Source organism: Xyrauchen texanus, chromosome 15 (assembly GCF_025860055.1).
Source record: "Xyrauchen texanus isolate HMW12.3.18 chromosome 15, RBS_HiC_50CHRs, whole genome shotgun sequence".
In the NCBI taxonomy this organism is placed as follows: domain Eukaryota; kingdom Metazoa; phylum Chordata; class Actinopteri; order Cypriniformes; family Catostomidae; genus Xyrauchen; species Xyrauchen texanus.
The window spans coordinates 25,902,761-25,923,202 of NC_068290.1; the positions used below are offsets into that span (position 1 = coordinate 25,902,761).

At 35.1% G+C, this 20,442-nt stretch overlaps 1 protein-coding gene and 1 pseudogene across 2 annotated transcripts in view; both read right to left on the minus strand.

Annotated features, from left to right (window-relative positions):
* Positions 1-11,187, minus strand: part of cd4-1 (CD4-1 molecule) — a 28,466-nt gene extending 17,279 nt beyond the window's left edge. For both annotated transcript variants that reach the window (XM_052144618.1, XM_052144617.1), the window contains exons 1-3: positions 11,054-11,187; positions 10,381-10,443; positions 1,348-1,461 (exon numbers count right to left, since the gene is read on the minus strand). The gene's annotated coding sequence lies outside the window, so the exon portion shown is untranslated. The remainder of the gene's footprint in view (positions 1-1,347; positions 1,462-10,380; positions 10,444-11,053) is intronic.
* Positions 11,188-13,533: 2,346 nt separating this feature from the next.
* Positions 13,534-19,816, minus strand: LOC127656415 (uncharacterized; annotated as a pseudogene).
* Between the last annotated feature and the right edge of the window lie 626 nt (positions 19,817-20,442).

Genomic DNA, 20,442 nt, shown 5'->3' on the forward strand with positions numbered 1-20,442 from the left:
TATAAAAATACAAATAAAAGTATCCGGGGAAATGATAATACTTCAAAACTTCAAAAAATAAATAAATCTGCAAACATTAATTCTGCATGTAGAAGCTCTTATATTGTGGACCCCAAGGAAAATAGTTAAGATCAAGCATATGATACATTTTAAGTAAAACAACTTACTATGCTGTGGTACAAGCACTTTCTTGATAAATAAATGTAGTATGTACACTATAAAAAGTGATAACCTGCAAATTATACATTAAGTAGACTTTTCTACCTGATCTAAACCTTAGAATTTGTTTTGTTGATGTAACCTAATGTATTCCGGTTCATTCAGTGATGTTAAATACTGTAATATCTCTACTGGAATAAAATAGGGTAATTTAGATGTTGACCCTTGAAGCACATTTTTTAGGTTAAAAACAAATCAGGGTAAATTTAAGCTAACGTAAGCGCTGCAATTTGCATAGTTGCTTACACAAAAGTTTAATACACAGAACATTTTGTAATAAAATTTTGAAATAATTCTGAATTTTGAAATAATGCATAATTACCCAGATGATAAACTTTTATGTGGAAAATTTAAGTCACCAGTGGAGTACAATGTGTGAGAAATTAGGAAAAGTTTTAAAGAATGAGAAACAGAAACAGGGGAAAGAGAAGCACACACAGAAAAATAAAAGATAGATATAGATATAGAGATAGAGATAGAGATAGAGAGAGTAAGACAGTGCACCTGAACAACTAACCCAGAAAGATCAGGGGCTGTGGTCAGGATAGAGGTTAAACAGCAAACAAACACAGAGACATGGAGGATAGAAGGGAGGTGAACAGTACTAAGACCATGTACTTTACATTTTTAAATGCCTTAAAACAACAAATAAAGGACCTGACAGGCTAAACATGGCTAGTAAATGTTTTATTCAATTAAAGAGTCCTATTGAAATAAATAATTCAAAAGAAATTCAAAGCAAATTTTGACTTTTTATTGATCTACTCGAATGATTCCGTTTTAGTACTAAGCACCGAGCAAAAATAAAACTAGATCTTGTTGTTAATGTGATGAATTGTTCATGTTATGATAGAATCAAAGATAGTTCTGTGGCTCATTTTCAAGTTTTGCAAATGTATATGCACGTTTTAAGTTGTACTAACTATTATCAGTATTATCTCTGTTCAATGTTCTTTAATTTTTACTTTATTTCATACTTTATAAACAGTTCACAATGCAGCTTCAAACAGTTTTCTGTTTCCTTGTAAAAAATCAATTAAAAAAAAATCTATGATAAAGATTGAATAAAGTTTGAATGTGTAGGATAAATATATGTTTAAATATACACGTATGTGTAAATGTACTCACCTTATGAGCAAATTACTGTATCGCTCTCCTTGTGTGTTGTGCAGCAGATGTGTTCACTTGCTGGCTAAAATATTTACTTAAACTTTGTTTACGCCTCCCCTCTGTCTGATTGGCCTAAGGGGTAAAAGAAGACGTCCAGTTATTGACTTGAGGCTGTTGAAATTGATTTATATATATATATATATAAAAATAAATCCACATAAAATCTGAATTGTCACTTATAAATTCTTGTGACAGTGAAACTTTATTACTTTTCTGACCACATTTTTTTGGTATTCTTGTTCCAATTAAATATGTCAAATAAGTCCATAAAGAATAGGAACATTCAGATATGTCCAGGAAAAACTTCAATACGTATAATGACAATAATTTCAGCATAAATGCATAGCAATTTTTCTACTGATAACCTGGAGGGAAAAAAAGACATATACACTGTATTATTCCCCAAAAAGCTAATTCTGAGAAGGTTTTATTCACCTACTATAAAGGACAAATATTATGAATGAACATTCATCGATTAACATTATACTCTGAAACCTAATTTATTCTACATTATTTTGAGCTATCATGATTTCATTTCATATGTTTTTATTTTTTATGAACATTTTTGTTCATGGTATAATTGACTTTTATTGGGTCCATGTACGCTTTTATACATCAGTTCCCTGTTATTAACCATTAGTGTTAGGAGGTATTGATAAGTTATCTAATCCATTCCACGTTGTAAAAAAGTTAAATGTGTAGTTGTTACTGTAAGGAGCAATTTCTATCTGATCTGACCCAATGTGTAACACATTGCACATTAGGTGTAACCTAAAGTAGTACATTTAGTCATATTAAATAATATTTTTCAACCAGTTCATTTAGATATTGCCAATTAAAAATATTTTTAGGTTACTTGTAACAAACTTTTACAGTGCATTTATAAAACACTGCTTCTTCACATCTGTTTCAGCACCCAAACTCTTGAACACAACAGATGAATCTGATTACAATTAAAATTTCTCTCTATTCCTCATTCCTCTTTAATTTTTCCATTGCCCTTGATCTATTGCATAAATTGTTACTTTAGATTGGGTTGTACATCATCTGTTTAAAAAGACTTAATGCTTCATTTTAATATACACCTGGCACTCGGAACCTGAGAGTGTGACTACGGCTCTAGATAATGCTAGTGGAATATTACAACATCTAATAACTGTTTACAATAAACAAGTGTTGCTGTGTTATTACTATTGTACAGGATCCTGTCAAAAACACTTGAATTATAGAACTTCTTTAAATTCTTCCAGTGTGCTGAATCAAAATATAACAACAGATCCAGACTTTAAAATGTATCACATTCTCAACTGTCTGCAGCCCAAATTGATTTTCAGGGAAAAACTTAAGATGTTAATTAAAACGAAACCAGCTTTATGCATTTTCTTAATTTGAATGTGATTTGTTATGAAATTCCCTGTAAACAAAAAAAAAATAAATAAATAAATAAAAAAGGAACAGTATGTGAAAAAGACAGGAAAAAATGCTTGTGCGACTTATGTAACTTTATCTAGGTCTGAATCCTGTGAATCCAATAATTCTCATTTAAAACATCCTCATGTAACATGCAATAAGAAGGTTTCAAATGCATTTCAGATATAGATAATTTAATTTAGAGAAAGCACTGGCTTGCATAAATCGAAGTTAATGTTTATCATATTTTATAACACAGCACATGCTCTCTACATCTTTCCTACTGGCTTGAAAAAAGTTTTGGGAGGAAAAAGAAACCGATACAAAATATGAAAACTATGCAGTTCCTTAAAGGATCTTGATTCCTCTGTTAAACTAAAATAAAAATGAGAGATAGAAGCTCAAGATGCATCACTCCGATTAATATTAGAGAACAATGATCTCGCTAGAGGCAGACTGTAGATGTAAAAATGCTTATGTCTTTTTTTATGATCCCCAATTGTCAAGTCAGCACTATACTGAAAAATATTCATGTGTTTTCATCATAGCTCCTCACTTTATATCTTATATTTGTATTGCATATCTATTATTACCTAAGAAACAACTTACAAAAGTCAAGTTCCCCAAACTCGCTTGCAAACATTCTGATTCTTATTCTGATTGCGCAGATGTGTTTCAGAGAGTTTAGAGGCCCAAATAAGTCATGAGTAAGGCTTTCTTAAACACATTCATAAACACATTTTTTGCAGCATCATTGGTTGAACAGAATAACCCTCCTCGTATCAAGAACTATTTTCCTCTATAGGACTCTGTAGTTGGTTATTGGTTATTTTTTTATGATTCTTTTGAAAAACTTTTTAGAAGTTTGTCAAGTTACATTATGGGTTCTTCAGATCAGTGTTTTAGTTTCTGGGGTTTTTATAGCACAAGTGCATTTATGGTGTTCTAAATACGTATAACAACTTCTCTGTGGAACTCCTACACTGTAAACCCTAAGGTTGTCATTGCTGGAAACATTAAGTTGTCTAAATTAAGTATTACTTGAAATGTCAGGTTTTGGGCTCATAACTCATATATTTAAGTTCATTTCACTCATTTATCTTACAATTCCATAGACTTTAGATTTTAAGTGTTAATAACTCAAACGTTTGAGTACAAAATTGAGGCTATGGGGAATACCCATAATGCTTTTCACTAAAAGTTATTGGGGCATTAAATAGTTGTAATTAAGAATGCATAGAGGATTTAGCTCTTTTGTAGTATTATTTATGTTGTTTTGTTGCAAATAGTTGTTTCATGTAATGTCACCATTAGGGTGAACAGTGTCCCATTTGGTCAAGTTGGACCCTGTTGACTAATTATTTTTGTGCATGTGCAGTTAAAGTGCAGGTATATGCATTTCTTTGAAGAATTAATTTTATTTAATGACTGACATAGAATCAGTTATGATCTTTTTTTGAGCTGTGCTGTTGTTTGATCTGAAATTGAATTAACATAATTTAATTAAAATTTAAATAGCATGTCTGAGTCTACTTGCAGCTATTTAACTTAACCTAAATAGTTCAGATCATTGTATATACGAACACCAAGTTAATTAATCTTAATTACAAACGTTTTGGAGATGCCATTACTCAATTCAATTGAGGGACTGAGTTAACTCAATCAATTGTGTAATCAACTTATTAGGGTTTTCATTATAGCATTAGACTTCAAAATAATTTCGGGTTGTAATAAAGTATACCTCTCTAGAGGTATAGATACACTGAGAACAAGAGAGAGAGAGAGAGAGAGAGAGAGAGAGAGAGGGAGGGAGAGAAAGAGAAAGATAGAGAGGGGGGGGGGGGTTCTTTAGTGTAGAGCCTCTTTCAGAGCTGTAGGACAGGGGTGGTTGGCAAGGGGGAACCACATGAAGTGCTGAAACAAAAATGTTGCCTGCCTCACATCTGTGTCTGAGGTTTCACCCTTCTGTCATTCTCTCTATCCTGCCATGCTTTGCTCAACTTTTTCAAAAAATAAGTTAAACTTCACACAGATCTTTGTCCTTTAGATCACTATTTTCCTTAATTTGTTGGTAGCTTTGAGGTTTCTTATGAATTCAGACATTGCTCTGCAATACCACAATTGGATTGGATAGTTAAATTTTCGGTGTATTTTAAAGTAAATTCTCAGGATATGAACTAGATATCAACTAGCATTTAGGTAGTGCTCATTTAGCTAGTAGTATGTCCTATCTTTACTACTCTTTCTGTCTCTGTGTTCTGAGTTATAAGGAAAGACCTATTTTAGAGGGATCTCTTATTACTCACATAGACTGAAAGGGCGTCAAGAAGCCAAACATGATCATTACAGAAAGAATGAAAGAAAGAAAGCAGGAAAAGAGGCGGTTGTGGGCGATTTATTTCAATATGTCCCATGTTTGTTATGTGTTTCCCCTTCAACAGTAATTTCCCTGTGTGTTTGACTTAAGAACTGCGATCATCACCCACACATCTTACCTAACTTGTGTAACAGTACTTTTGGTAAAATGTCAGTCTGGTCTGCTAAAATTAGCTGAACTGTCACATGGCGAGAGAATTGTTTGAAGTGGGAGATTCACTATTGCTGTCTGACTAACAGGGGATCCCTCTAACAGATCTGATCCTCAGAAACATTTAGTGATTCACGCACATCTGCTCAGACTGTGGGCTGTAAGAAAATGGTGAAAACTCTGAGGCGTGCCTGCAGACAACTGAAGAGGGTTAAGATGGATGCCATGAGGGACTGATTCAGGAAACAGCTGCTTATTGTCAAATGCAAGGCTTTCACATGGCAAATGCCCTGTTTTGGAAAAATCTGTGGAAATCTATAAAGAAAGACCAATTGTATTGATCTCTTTTGTTCTTGTCATTTTCAGTTACAATCCTCCTCCATTTAATTAAGTCTTGTAGGTTTGAAATGCAAGCGTGGCTGAATGTCAGTGGAAAGACAAGTCGAGAAAAGGAGAGAGTTTACTGAAATTTGGTCAAATGCTTAGGAAAATGTGTATTTTTATGTTAATGAACAGAAGATTAGATCACATTGCAGTCGGTAACTTTCTTAACTTGACTGTACAGAAGACGATTATCTTCCATTACACAATTATTATGTTCATGTATTTTTGTTTCTGGCTCTCTCACTGTTTTTCTGCTGAAATCTGTAAATGGCCCTTGCCATAGGCAAACTCATTTTCTGTAATCTTTCATCAGCAATACAATTTTCAATCAACACTTGCTCTCATTTTGAAGAATATCTTCTTCTGAATTCTCAGTGGTGGAGCTAGGGGGTGGCCAGGGGTGACCCCCACACACACACACACACACACACACACACACACACACACACACACACATTCCAACGATATAAAAATGCTGCCCGAACATTTCTGTGCCACCACAGACTGATCGCTTGCCCCTGTCTGGCCACCATTTTGAAAAACTCCTGGCACCGCCATGTGTATTAACATTTTTTATTAAAAAATTGAAAGAGGTTTTTGTTTTGTGGCTAAAAAAGTTTTTCCTTGTTAACATCTGGTCATAACGATGCCTGTTTAATGTATTGAGGTGATTGAGTCTAAGCTGAACATCCAATGAACCAAATTTGCTTTACATGCTCTGTAGATGTTTGTTTGCATTTTTCACATTAATTAAATGTTCTGTTCCAGACTGAAATGGTCAGATAGGAAAACACTCTGACAGCATGTGTGGTGTGTGTGTGTGGAGGAAACTGAAGTGAGAGGATGAGAAACATAGAAACCTGTCTGTATGACACACTGTCTGAAAGAGGGAATCCTTCTCTCATTATGAAAATCACTCACTCCTTATGAAAGCACAACTGCAGTATTCAAACACAAGGAAAAACAACAAAATTAACTGATAAAAACACAGCTGAATTCTCCTATTAAGCGCCTCAAAATGGCTATTCCATTATCCAGACCTTTGTAAACATTCTCAAGTCAAGTCAAGTGGTTTTTATTGTCGTTTCAACCATATACAGTTAGTACAGTACACAGCAAAACGAGACAACGTTCCTCCAGGACCATGGTGCTACATAAAAACAACAAAGGACCAACATAGGACCACATGAGACTACACAACGAAATAAAATACCTATATAAACTACCTATATATACCTATATAAAGTGCTATATATACCTATATACCTCTGTACTGTACACTACTGCACCAATAAAACTGAAGGTGTCACACCCATTGTGATGTAACACTGGACCACTTTCTGACCACCCCTTAACCATCTGTATTTTTTCTAAGTACACATTTGTTCACTTTTGTAAAAATGCAGAATCTGCTATGCAACATTTATGTGTTCTGTAAACAGGACGCACACCATCGCACTGTTTAATTTGTGCTCCTTGGTTGAGTGCCCTGATTTATTACTATGTGCTTTGTAATCTTCAGCTTTGTTCATGATTCCAAAACTATTATTTACTATTTTTTCATCATTTAAAGCCGCAGGCATTCAGTCACAGAAGGATGCTTGTCGCAGAATTTAATAATATGAGGATCATTTGATGCCTGATGATTTTATTTAAAGATAATCTAATATATTTTAAATCAATTTTGAACACATACTTACACTCTAACTAAATATTATTAGGATACATACAAGAGTTCAAGCTACCTTACTATATGAAATAAAAAAAGACAAGTCCATAGATAATGCGCTTGAGATTTTGATTACATTTATGCTATAAACATGTTACAATGCTGTAGATAAATAGTCTACAGCACAGAAGGGGAACAATGAGGTTAAAGGCCTGCCAGGGTAATAGGCCCTAAATAACAATGAATACCACCACTGTACTTTTCTAAACACCTTTTTGTTGCTTTGTACTGAGAAAGTTTACTGAACCATGATTGTGTGCGATGACAAAAGGTAGACTTTGAGGTACGCTGATCCAAAAAAACCCTGCTCTGTATAAAATGGACACCCAACAAGAGAACGCCTGCACTGCAACATTATGATTTCCATAAGGAATTGGGCATACATGGACCGTACTAATCACAACAGAGATTCACTTGTGAAATATGCCTTTACTAACATATAGCATTTTGTTACTAGAAGCAGCATCATTAAAAATACAAACATGATAAAAAAACGACAAAGGAATTATTTTGAAGTACCGGTAGTTACTTGTTAATCAAAAAAATGGTGCTATATTAAATGTAATTGCGTATATTGCATAGTGCCCTATATATCATTAAAACATTATTGCTCCCTTATTTGTCTTAAATAAAAAATAAAAAAAAGTTTAATATCATTTCACTTTATTAATTGACTTTTGTTTTTTATTGCTCCACAAATATTCAGTAAAAATACGTTTTGAATCTTCATACAAATGGGACTAGAAGAAGGCACATTTTCCTTAAGGGGGCCTTAAGCCTTGTTTTCCACTATATTAGTGATTTGCATGGCATATTACAAATGTACATTGTCTGACATAAATGTATACGTATTCTGTATTTGCCAGTTTGAACCATGGTATGAATCACAATACATATTTTATATGTAGAAATATATGAATGGAAGTTGCTATAAAAAAAATACTATGATATTTTCTGTCCCTATGCATAATATACTCTAAAAGTTACAATACAACATATTATTTTCTCATTGCAGATATCCATGATAACACTGAAGACTGACAGTTTAGAATGCTTGTGTGAGAAATTAACCATGCATGTTTCTAATGCATTATATTATCCAACATAAAGTATTTACAGATTTTATGATTGTACCATGAGGACCTTTACTCATTTAATACTTTTTATTAATATTTCTTTCATTAAGTCAGTTTGTGTGAGTAGAAGGCATTGTTAATGCATGTCTATTGTCTATTGCATGAGTTTCTCTAACTGGACGAGAGCGGCTCAACTAAAGGCTGCTGCTTTAAAGAGCAAATGGCTGGATGCAAAATAGCTGTTAAGATAATCTATTGTTTTACATTGTGAAATTTAGTACTGCCGTATCCGCAATAGTTGTCAATAAGCTTAACAAATAACTGTGATTGAAAATATGGCAATAGTATATTTTGACATGTACTCACTGTGAACAACGAGCTAAAATGGCTTAATATGAGTTCAAAAGCTCTCTTGTTGACTTGCATTTTTGGAAGATATTTTTGTATTTCTTATTATGTAAACAGATTAGTTTTACACTGTGCATCATACCATGACAGAATGAGACAAAGTCACCAAAAAATAACATACACATATACATATAGATAATATAGATTAATGTGCCGCATGCTTCTAATACCAGTGGAGTTTATTGTTGCATATTGTCAGAGTGTTTATGTAAAGTCAGTTACGCTGGGAGGATTTTCTTTTCAGAAAAAAAAAAACATTGAAAAGCCATAGGTAACTATCTCTAGATATTTGCAATCATACTCACTACTAGACATTATTATAGACTGGTAAACATAAATTACCATATGTTGTCTTTGACTGGCTTGCTTGTTTTGCTTTGGAATTCTGGGACTCTAAACTCTAGAATGGATTAGGACTCTATGAAAGATTCATTCACCTGACTGTATAACCAAGATGGAAATAAAGAAAGAAAGAAAGATATTGCACACCTTGAAATCACGTTTCAAGTGACGTTTCGAGCCATTCAACTCTTCTCCAGACTTCATGTAGCTCTCCCAAGGTATGAGATTCCTTTATTTACTTTTTGGTTTGAAATTTGTGGATCCTGCACCCACATTTAAAATTTTGGCTTATGCTTTGACTTTTTTCAATATTATTATCACAAAGATGGACAGAATTTTGTTTTAGCTGGGGGGAAAAATAAGACAATGTAATTTCAAATGCACCAAATCTCAGCGTTTTATTTCTTCCCTGTTTATCCTCACCAAGAAAATCACAAACAAATCCAGATCATTACCAATTGATGGTCATTTCTAAACAGCACAATTCTTTTCATAATTGGGCACTTGTGTATATAGAAATTAGTCTTCCATGTGGAGTAATTAGTGTGGATGGATTTTTATTAGTGAAATTTGATGGGGGTTTAGTGTTTAGTTCCTGCACAGACAGCACTCAACTAAGACCAGCCAACAGGGAAAAATGCCTAAAGCAGTCCGTTACATGGAAACTACTGAACCAATAAATTAATAACGCTGATACATGCTAGTGCCTTAAACATAAAAAAATACCTCTTCCAAAATAACTGTGGTATTAATCTTCCAATTTAAGGAATCATGATTTATATACTTCTCACAACATTTGCATTTATTCACAATTACATACAGTATTAGCCTTACTAAAGGCTTACAAAATTAGCATTTTTTTCTTATTACCTAAATGTACACTATTTCATGATTTAATTTACAATATGTTTCTGCCTACATGACATCATTTTAATTCAATGAAATATAACAAACTAGAAAGTATCATTGAACTGATACTATACAATCGTGTGTGAGCATTTAGCACATCATATAAATGTTGAAACTTCAAAACCACAGACAACTTAGCATACAGCTAAATAACTCTAATATTAAAATACAATTTAACTTGAAGTGTTGGATAAATCTTCACTTACCTTAAAAGAGTCAACAGCATTGCATACATTTCTGAATTCAAGTGCCCATATTCAGGCGTTGGCCTACAGAACAGATGTCAACTTTTAATGCCAGTGATCCTAAAAGTTACCTAATATCTATTAGAGTTACTGTTACACATAGTGAAGGCTGACACATGAACATTTTGCATGTCTACAACAACTAGAGTAGCAAAGCATAGCTTAAATAAGAATACATGTTGACAAAAACAGTTCATCATATGTGTTTTCTTTTTGTGCGATGACATCATCAAAAACAAATTTACAGATAATCTGTACGCCAATACATCCAAAAATATCTCATCAAATGGTTAGTGAGTTCATAATTCAGCTTTACCATATCTGTACCATATGAGTCCTTTCCAACAGAAACATCTGCACAAATTCAGGACAGTGCAGTATACAAATTAAATGTAAGGTCATATTATTTTATTCAGCTAAAAAAAATGGCCTCTAAACATTCTAAACAACCAAACACTGCATCTCCATCACTATGATTTTGTTTGGTTATTTGTGCTCTTCGTTTGTGTCAGTGAGAGATGCGTAAAGTTAAAAGACAGTTGACCGTATACAAGAAAACCTGTAGCAGACTGGCTAATTCACAATAAGTGGTAGCATTTGTATAAGTTGGTAATAATAACAGATTAATACTTACAGTGCTGATGAGATGAGAGTGTCTGTGTGTGTGTATGTGGGTTCTGTTCAGGAACAGAGCGCTACACATACATTTTCTTTCAACACACTCTGTCATACACACAGGACAGGAAAGTACGACAGGGTTTGCGCAGCTCTACACTCATCTGCCTGTGGTGGTATTGTGTGTCACTGTTTTTAGTTTGACAGTTCTGTTCTTTTTACCTCTTTCCTAGTGTCACTGTGCCTTTTATATTCCACTGGGCTTCCCTCTACATATCCGTCACTCCCTACAGCAAGCCATCTTTCTTCATCTAACAGGCCTGTAAACCCAACTCATATCTTTCTTTCTCTTCGGTGGAGTTCTAGTTTGGCTATAGGCTAACAAGTTAAGGCTGCTATGGGCCTGCTCAAACTCGTACATTTTATCAGAATTCTTATAAATGCCTTAAACTTTGTTGTTGTCATCATGATCATGAGCATATATTTATAGTTTTGTATTTAGAAGAATAATTTCATATTATCATTGTGCATATTTCTATATTCATAATTTCATATTTTGCTAACTTTAATACAGTGGAAAAGATTCTATTAGCATACCATATATATGTATATATAAACATTTCCAAAATTATTTTGAATGTCTGTGCACTAAAATAAAATATTTGATGCTATGAGTGTACCTTGAAGCAATGTGATAATTTCACCTGGTCACAAAAAGTAGTCCGTTAATTTACCTGTTGAACTTTCACCTTTTGCTGACCCTTTATGCTTCTCAGAGCTAATGTGTGCTTCTAAATAACTGGCGCCTTTATTAGCAACTGACATATAAGTGCCAGATTTACATGTCTTACATTTTGCTTCTCACGGATCTCGACCTGGACGAAAGCATGGGGATTTTTTGTGCAAATCTTCAATTAATTTGCGCTTTTGTTTGGGCATTGTTTCCACGCAGCTTTCGTATGCTGCTACTGTTAAGGCCGAACACAACAGCGCTTCGCGGAGAGATTGACAGGCAGGAATAAAACTATTTGGCCAATAGTTGCTCCAAGGCTCCTATAATCGACCAATTGGCGTGCGAGAAGGCGGGACTTACAAAGAGGGGTTAAAGCAACGCAAATATGCGCAAACACACACAATGAAGGATGAAGTATTAGACCACATGCACATCATAATGCAACTAAAGCCGAATCCCCGATTTTTTGAGACACCCCTCGCTGCAGCCTGTAGCACGATGACGTAGCTGGATGGTCCAATACGTACTGGATAGTTCATTTTACAACATTTTAAATCGCATGATTTTAAACCTAAATTTGATGGATTAATAGCATGTTGTCACCACAAGTATATATTTTTATTTCAGTGTCTGCAGGACATGTACGTTCATTAAAAAAAAAAAAAAAAAAACTGATTTTCATATACAAACTGATTACAGCAATCAGATTAAGCGCTTGTCACTAAAGTGACCATTTATGACAAGTGACATGTACGTACATTAAAAACAAAACAAAAAAACAACAACTGATTTTAAGTTTAATATACAAACTGATCACAGCAGTCAGATCAAGCGCTTGTCACTAAAGTGACCATTTATATTTATAAATAGTTGTCCTTTGGGCTATAGTGATTGCCGTCACAGATGAAGCAGTCTGCTGAGCAGTTAACCTTCAAAGTCTGTGGTCGAGTAAAAGGCACGAAGGATGCCTTTCCTTCCATCTCCAACATAGCCTGGCGGGAAAGTCTTTAAATAAGTCCCCACAACAAAGCGTAACAGCGTCCAGTAGCCTACGTATCCAGCTACGTCATCGTGCTCTTGGATTTTTTCGCAAATTTAGAAGTCCCGTCCGGACGCTTTTTTAAGGTCCGAAAAAAGAGGACATGTCTGGGAAAAAGAGGACGTATGGTCACCAAGTTTTATGCACTATAATAAGAAAATTATTTCTAATGATATAATTATCATGTTTCTACTCCAAACCGTTGATAATATATTCATTTAAAGGGTCATGAAAACCCAGAACAAAGTTTTGGAGATGATGACAGATATGAACAGGTTGCACATCATTGAAAACAGAGCAAACATTCATTATCTTTATTATTAAGGGCAAAGTGGCTATTTTTACCTTTTAATGACAAATGTCCTTCTGGTTTAGAAACGAAAGTTGAGGCAACATCACAAACTGTGAGGTTATGTGTACACTCTGAGTTGTTAATGGTAGGACAAAACACATGTATGTCACAAACTTGGCTTTTTTCATAATTCATGAGAATGAACACTACCATTCAATCACAGTGCTGTGCCATTCATGCACTCACATTGCTTTTCTTTAGTGCATAAAACTAAATAAGTCTCTGGGACAAGGTGACTAAAAATAGACCAGGTGATGTAACAAATATCCTTTTAATTGCTACATGTAGTAATCACACCAAGATACAGACAATTTTCTAAAGTAATTTTTTAGAAAGCAATTTGTTCTGTTTGACATCTGTAAACAGATGTGTAGGTATAAAATTCAGCTCAATAAATCTATTGTGCAAATGTGGGTAAATAGATTCACGCCCATGTACACATACATGCATTTTAAAAGAGTATTAAAAGATTTATTGATGAAATATTCAACATTATGGTCATTCAACAATATGGCTGTGAAAACATTTACATAACATATTTAGCAAAATGTTGAAAGACCAACAATCAAATGTGCAACACCATTCAGTCTTAGGTCTGTGTTAATGTTTTAAAGCAAATATTACAAGTGCATATCTCATTTGTCTGCATCATTTGTAAGCAATATGCATATTGAAAAGCACTGGCCCAGCGTGCCACATGATTTATGTCTCTTAGTGACTGCAGTTTTCCATTCTCCAGTAAACATCAGTTATATGGTTTTGGACTGTTGTGTGCATTACGTTGTTGTCTGGGGACTGGAACGGGCCTCATTCCCTTTCCCAACTCCACGTTTCTCTCAGATCTTTAAAAAAAACATGGCGTAAGACATCTATAACTGTGAGAAAGCTCTAATGCGGTTTCTTAAAACTGGCAATTGTTGTTGTGCCCCAGAAAACGTTTAAAAATTAATTAGTTGTTTATTTGAGAAATATGGACCGTGTAAACAAAACTTCTCTTTTTGACCCCAACAGTTAATATGAAGTGATGTAATTAAGGTGATACTCATCTATTACAATAAAATGAAAATGACAACATTAGGACTATTAAAAGGAATATTCCGGGTTCAGTACAAGTTAAGCTCATTCAAAAGTATTTGTGGCACAATGTTAATTACCTTTTCTTTAAAAAAAGCAAAAATCTGGGTTCCATTGAGGCACTTACAATGGAAGTGAATGGGGCCAATCCGTAAATATTAAAATACTCACTGTTTCAAAAGTATAGCCACAAGACTTAAGTGTGTCAACATGATTTTAGTGTGATAATCACTAACTAATATTTTGTGTACATTTATAGCCAATTTTACAACTTTGTTGTCATGACGATGTATTGTGAACATACCCTTAAACCCTAAAATGACAATTTAAACAACATTACAGCTCAAACACACAAATTTGAATGGAAGAATTAAATTAAGTGATTATATAAAATTATAAGCTTCACATTTCTGCCTTTAAACCCACCAAAACTTGGCCCCTTTCATTTCCATTGTAAGTGCATTACTAGCCACATTGAGGGCATGCTAGTGAATGCCAGGGCCAGTTTGGCCCACCAATTACCCATGGGTCAAACAAGGCCAACTTACCAGGTTGTGTATCCAGTGCACAACGGCACAGGTTCATGAAAAATTAAAACATTGCGGACACAGTACAAATTATGTTAAATGCACAAAGGACAAAGCTGTGCCCAAAGAAAGATCTTTCATGGTTCATGGTTCATGGACGGTGTGCTGGGACATCTTCCCGCTGTTAGTGGAGAAACCACTTGGGACACCATGGCAGTTTCATTTAGGTGAGTTGTCAGCACTAACCTATCTAGCTAGCAAATGTTTGCAAACGATATTCTAGATAACATGATATCAGCTTGAGCTTCCCTATTGGTTGTGAAATGGGCGGGGAGTGTGACATCGGCACCAGTCAAACTTGACTTGAAAACTTGAGATGTTACCCCACTCTTCCACCAAGGCACTTGTAATTTACCAGACATTTCTGGGGGGAGAAGCCCTAGCCCTCACCCTCCGATCCAACAGGTCCCAGACGTGCTCAACGGGATTGAGATCCGGGCTCTTCGCTGGCCATGGCAGAACACTGACATTCCTGTCTTGCAGGAAATCATGCACAGAACGAGCAGTATGGCTGGTGGCACTGTCATGCTGGAGGGTCATGTAAGGATAATCCTGCAGGAAGGGTACCACATGAGGGAGGAGGATGTATTCCCTGTAACGCACAACGTTGGGATTGCCTGCAATTACAACAAGTTCAGTCCGATGATGATGTGACACACACCCCCCCAGACCATGATGGACCAAATCAATCCCACTCCAGAGTACAGTCCTCAGTGTAACGCTCATTCCTTCGACGATACACACGAGTCTGATCATCACCCCTGGTGAGACAAAACCTTGACTCATCAGTGAAGAGCACTTTTTGCCAGTCCTGTCTGGTCCAGTGGAGGTGGGTTTGTGTCCGTTGTTGCCGGTGATGTCTGGAAAGGACCTGCCTTACAACAGGCCTGTAAGCCGTCAGTCCAGCCTCTCTCGGTTTTCTCTCTATTGCGGACAGTCTGAGCACTGATGGAGGGATTGTGCATTCCTGGTGTAACTCGGGCAGTTGTTGTTGCCATCCTGTACCTGTCCTGCAGGTGTGATATATGTGTGTATCGATCCTGTGCAGGTGTTGTTACACATGGTTTGTCACTGCAACGATGATCAGCTGTCCTTCCTGTCTCCTGTAGCACTGTCTTAGTCATCTCACAGTACGGACATTGCAATTAATTGTAATTTATCTGCAGTCTTCATGCCTCCATGCAGCATGCTTAATATACGTTCACGCAGATGAGCAGGGACCCTGGGCATCTTTCTATTGGTGCTTTTCAGAGTCGGTAGAAAGGTCTCTTTAGTGTCCCAAGTTTTTATAACTGTGCCCTTAATTGCCTACCGTCTGTAAGCTGTTAGTGTCTTAATTAATAGTTTATGGTTCATTGAAAAAGCACGGGAAACTTTGTTTAAACTGATATTTGTTTAAAGATCTGTAAAGTTATTTGTATTTTAACAAAATTATCTTTAAAATACAGTGTCCTGAAAAAGGGACGTTTCTTTTTTTGCTTATGGTTTATTTGAAAGTTTATGGATTGGCCCCTTTCACTGTAAGTGCCTTACTGTAACCCACATTTGAAGAAGCGACAAGTTGAAATACTTTTTTTTATTATTATTATTATATCACAAATACTGTCAATTGAGCATAACTTTTCCTGAAACAGGAATATTCCTTTAGTGTTATGAACTATACCCGTTACTCTGCTAGGACACCAGTTTGAACTTGAGGAGATCTGACTCCATATACATCCACTACAAAGGACCTTGCCACTAGCTGGTTGAATGCAAAAATGACTGAGAAAAGCAAAGTTCCTCGGGGAAAAGATCTAGCAATATTTGTTTACAGGTGCCACTTGGTTTGATTTTTTGTAATCTAGTGCAATGAAGTTGCAATTAAATAACTTGAGATAGCACAAATGTTCACAGAATATGTACTGTTACCAAACCAAGTATCCTTGTATGAGGGGGTACCTGTTGCACATGCAGTAGTCTTTAGCTGTAAGAGGTTGCCGCATGGATCTCAGCTTTCTCACCCTCCCCTATACAGAAAAGGAAGAAACCATTAAATGAGCCTCTTCCTTCTTTCTATTTTTTTACCTTTCTTTCTCTCACCTTCATTTGTTTGTTCCTCCGTTGAACAAGAACAGTCAAGATAATAAGTCCAATCAGAACCACAGAACTTACTCCTACAGCAATCCAGACCCACAACTGTATGCCCAACACATCCTTGGTCCAAGGTCCCTTCGCTTTGATGTCCGTCTGTCCACCTCCTATTTAATAATCATTACAAACAGACAGAACTGGTAATCTGCGAATCTGGAATGAGATTAGTTGAGTTTGTAAAGTTGTGCAGTTGTGTTGTGTTTTGTTGTACCTGAAGGGCCATCTACAACCTTTAACGTCACTTCGGCAGTTAGATTCATTCCACCCTCAATCTCCACTGTACACACATATTTACCTGCATAACGACGCGGTACCTGAGTATGGCAGAGAGTGTGAAGAGGATAAATGACTTAACTTGAAATGAAAAGAAATGAAATATTGTTAATGCCAATAAAATAAACATTAACACAGATGAGCATATAGGGCATTCACTTTAACCAGATGGATATCAAAGTTGGTGCTGAGTTGTCCACTAGTAAATTTGATGTTTGATGTATTGTGGCCCTTCCAGTGTAAGCCTTTGTCATACGTGTTTTCTAGGGTTGGGAAAGAGACCAAGGAGGGATTGTCAGCCTGCCATTTCCCACCCACTACACGTGGGATAAAATAACTTTTAGAGAGAGAACAGGGCAGCACTGTGTTGCCCCTTTCAGGAACGTCAACATCGGTGGTCTGGAGAGCTGTTAGAGAAACACACAAGTGTCATTCACAGCACAATATGTGCAATTTACAATTTAGCTACAATATCAAAATGCACAATATCCAACATTACTCAAAATCAGACCAAAAAAATAAAGCACTTTTAAAATCAATAAATGTAAATTAACAACAAAAGCTAAGAGGGACACCAACCGACAATAGTCAATTTTACATCCATTTTCAAGTCCATGATCTGACATGTCCAACGGCCATCCTCTTCTGAGGTCACAGACTTAAGGAAAATTACTTGGTCACTTTTACTGTATGGCAGGCCATTGGGGCTCAGCCACTACACTTTGGTTAGTGGTTCTCCTGTAATGGAACATTGCAGCGTAGCAGCAGTCCCAACTGCCACTATGGCTGGTTTAGCAAAGACTGAGAAAAAAAGGGGGTAAATACAGTATGACAAATATGGTAAATTATATAATTTAAATATACTTTTATCCATGGCTGTCCTCTCTGACCTGATACAACACGCACAGTGTATTGTCTCTTTGACTGCTTGCAAGAGTAGACTCCAGAGTCATGTGTTTCCAGTTTGGGTATCTTCAATGTGCCTTCATTTGCATTTGCTTTCAAAGTAATATGGGCAACTTCGCTGGAAGAACCTCAACAAATAAAGTCACAAGTTATAGTGCGACTACGCACACAACTGCATCATGTTATATTTCTAAGTGAATAAAATAGTCATAACTTGTTGGTTGATAATGATGATTAAATCAAATGTTGCCACAAAGTGTATGTAGAGGAAAGAAAATCTGATACCCCTCCGTTGAGTTCCACTTCTGGCAACAAAGGTAATAAGTCCAATTTTGTTAAATTCCCAATCTATATCAACGTGTGAAGATGCATCACATTGCAGGGAAATTGTATCCCCAGCTTGCCGATATAACACATCACATTCTCCATCGAAAATACACAGTACTGACAGAGAGAAGGATGGAGAGTTAAAGAGAGGGAGACGAGAGAGATAAAGAGGATGTAATATCAGTTTAATTTAGTACAAATGACAGTGTAAACACATCATCAAATCAAACATCAAATATATTGATTTATATTTTGCACTGAGTTTATTTATGCTCACCAAAGAGAAAAAAGATCTTGAATGAAGGCATGCTGTTCCTATTTCTAAAAAATAAATGTGAAAAAAAAATCAAAATGAAATTAAATATATATTTATATTTTAAAATCAATACCACAGAGCTATGATTTTCAATGGTAGATAACAAATTGTATAAGACTGTCAAACTAAAAACATCCATGTGACATGGGCCACAAAAGCAACTTCTTTTTCTATGTAGTTTTGTTCTTTCATGATCTTATTATCTAGTAAACACTAAATGTACATTTAATTGTTTAACACTTAATTCATCATTTTAACTGATTAATAATAGATTGACTTCAAATTGAGATAACAAAATGCTATTTCTATCTCTTTAGGCTAAACAATATTTGACGCCTCAAATTTCATGCAGACTTGAAAAAGATCAAGCAATAAATAAAAAAGATTTTTGTTTTTAATCTTCAGCTTTAATGTTTGTATGTTAATATGCCAGTTTTTTCAAGTGTTTATCTTGTTACTGAACATTTATATTTCAATCTTTATCTGCCAAATCATCATCTTTAGAAGAAAATTTTAACATCCAGCAAAATGGTTTTCATATATATATATATATGTGTGTAATTTAAAACTTTAGATTCCTAAATAATTTTGCATATCAACATATTTATGATATATAGAGATACAGATATAGATAGATAGATAGATAGATAGATAGATATAGATATATATAGATAGACAGATATATATATATAGATATAGATATATATAGATATATATATAGATATATATATAGATATAATCATTACATTAAACTTAAGTTGATAAAATAAAATATTATAAAAAGGGATCATGACTTCACTATTGAGCGTGACTGAGAATTGGTTGTTTTGGTTGAAAATACATGTTAATTTTACCACAATCAACAATCCATAATTCATCGTTAAAAAAAAAAAAAAAATTAATTAGTTTTTCTGTTTTCATTCTTTGTTAGGCATTGCATTTTTTAAGTTGAAAGGTCCTACAGTATACTCACGTTTGGATGCCGTTTTGTTGACAATGTTTAGCACTTTTAGTCCGGCTGGCAAACTGTACAAAAACTTGCGTGTGTGAGAAAAACGCAAAGCTGAACCAGCACAAGAAACCGAAATGAGGTAGGAGAGCGGAAAAAAGAAGAAAAAAAAAATGCTGTTTGAAAAGCACTAGCCAATGTAGTGCAGAAAACGCCTGTATCTCAGATGCAGTTCTCATTGGGAGTTCCTTAAAAAAAAGGATGCGTTTCAAGAATGTCATGTAGGATATACAAAAAACTAAAAAAATAATCACATCGTCATTGAGATGTAATTCTTTCTTTTTCCTCTGTGTAAACAAACAATCCAAAGAAGCATGGGCACATATATACCTGGTGTTAAGAGATTTAGTAAATGCACTGCTTATAAATACATGCTGCACATTAAAATGTAGATTCACATGACACTAAATTTCAGTTGCATACACCGATGAGCCAAAACATTATGACCACCTGCATAATATGCTGTACTGGAGGTAGGAACTCACCACTGCTGACTAATGTGTTGGCTAATCGGTGTACCTCTGAAATAGACGAGTGTTGTTAGACTAGTAAAATCTCGAAGATACAATTATTAGCCTAATATGATCCGTCATTGGTGCTGTCAACTCACATCCCTGCGTCTTGCTTCTACATTTACAATAGAATAATCCCACTATCGT